The sequence below is a fragment of the Mirounga angustirostris genome, unplaced genomic scaffold, assembly GCF_029215605.1.
Source record: "Mirounga angustirostris isolate CCGP_5_RB_7025 unplaced genomic scaffold, mMirAng1.0.hap1 SCAF_3, whole genome shotgun sequence".
NCBI lineage: Eukaryota > Metazoa > Chordata > Mammalia > Carnivora > Phocidae > Mirounga > Mirounga angustirostris.
This window is the reverse complement of record NW_026991711.1, coordinates 144,274,927-144,276,552: the sequence shown is the minus strand read 5'-3', so window position 1 is coordinate 144,276,552 and position 1,626 is coordinate 144,274,927. Positions and strand designations below refer to the sequence as shown.

The 1,626-nt window shown below is 38.0% G+C and overlaps 1 pseudogene; it reads left to right on the top strand.

Annotated features, from left to right (window-relative positions):
* Positions 1-360: 360 nt before the first annotated feature.
* LOC123839056 (V-type proton ATPase subunit G 1-like) lies at positions 361-858 on the top strand (annotated as a pseudogene).
* The last annotated feature ends 768 nt before the right edge of the window (positions 859-1,626 follow it).

The window sequence follows — 1,626 nt, the reverse complement described above, 5'->3', positions numbered from 1 at the left end:
CAAGACAAAGTTGTGACCAGTGACAGCATTATGGAAAATTTTAGACCTCGTCCACAGGAATAAAAGCCAATGAGAAAGTGCATATTTAAGAATTGAAAGAAAGGATAGGTTTGAAGGGAAAAGAGCAAAGTTAAACACAGTTTGGTAGTTTCTGGGTCGTTGAATTTGAGCTCGGTGCCAAGTGCATAAGAAAGATTTCTTAGTTGTCTGGTTCATACAGTAATTCGTAATAGTTCTGTTCAGGTTGATAGTTTTACAAAACAGGCTATATTAACTCATGTTATGTGGGCTAATTTGGTTGTTTCTAAGTCTTTAGTTAAAAAAGAAATTATCGCCCTGCTTGAACCGATTTAGGCCGCATCCCTCGGCCTCAGAGTCGCCGCCGCCATGGCCAGCCAGTCGCAGGGCATCCAGCACCTGCTGCAGGCCGAGAAGCGGGCTGCCGAGAAGGTGGTGGAGGCCCGCAAGTGAAAGAACCGGAGGCTGAAGCAGGCCAAAGAAGAAGTTCAGGCTGAAATTGAACAATACCGCCTGCAAAGAGAGGAGTTCAAGGCCAAGGAAGCTGCGGCTCTGGGATCCCATGGCAGCTGCAGCACCGAAGTGGAGAAGGAGACCCAGGAGAAGATGACCATCCTCCAGGCCTACTTCCAGCAGAACAAGGATGAAGTCCTGGATAACCTGCTGGCCTTTGTCTGTGACATCTGGCCAGAAATCCATGAAAACTACCACATAAATGGATAGGGGAGGAAGGAGCAGCTCTGCGTGCAGATTGTCATGTTAGATGCCTTCATGGAATACGAAGCTTCAGCAAAGCTTGAGTAGTTACATCCTTGTGAAAAGGCAATAAATTATTTCTGTATATTAAAAAAAAAGCAATTATTCCCTTTATGAGAAAGCAGAAATGCCAAAACCTGAATGTCTTCAACTGACCGTTTGCTGCCAATTTTACAACCCAATCAATAATTTCCATTGCATTGGGTTTGCTTAAGAACCATCTATCTATATTCTATCATATTGATCCTCAATCTTAATCATTTAGACATTGTAGGGAAACTACATTTAAATGGTCCTTATAGAGGGATTTTTCCTACTTCTTTTGAACGGTGGGTAAATATCCAATTGAAGTCTGATTTTATTGCAGAAATAAAGCATTTAATTTATATGTTCACATTTTGAATCTATGCTAGAAAATACTAATCACTCAATCAGTACTGCAACTCAAGATTATATAAATAATGTTTTCCTTGAAAAATACTAAAAAATATCAAACTCTCCAAATAGATGGAAACACATTTCTGCTTTTAAACTTTCTTGGAAAATACACCTTTAAGGAAGTATAAAAATTTGAACAGTTCATTATCATGAAAATGAACTACACAGTAATGTTACAATAAGCAGAGTTTATTAAGAAGCTAAAATCTAGCAATTTCTAAAAATTATAGGATAAAGATTTATCAGAAGAAGTTTTTGTGTTGTGTTTTTGACATATTAGTTAGGTCTTGTTTTTCACATACTAGGCAAATACTCATAAATGCATTTTTTTTGTCTTTTCCCTTGAAAAACAGAAAATTGTTGGGGGCAATACATTAATTGTATTTTTTTCTTGTGTCTGATTAATCTTGCATA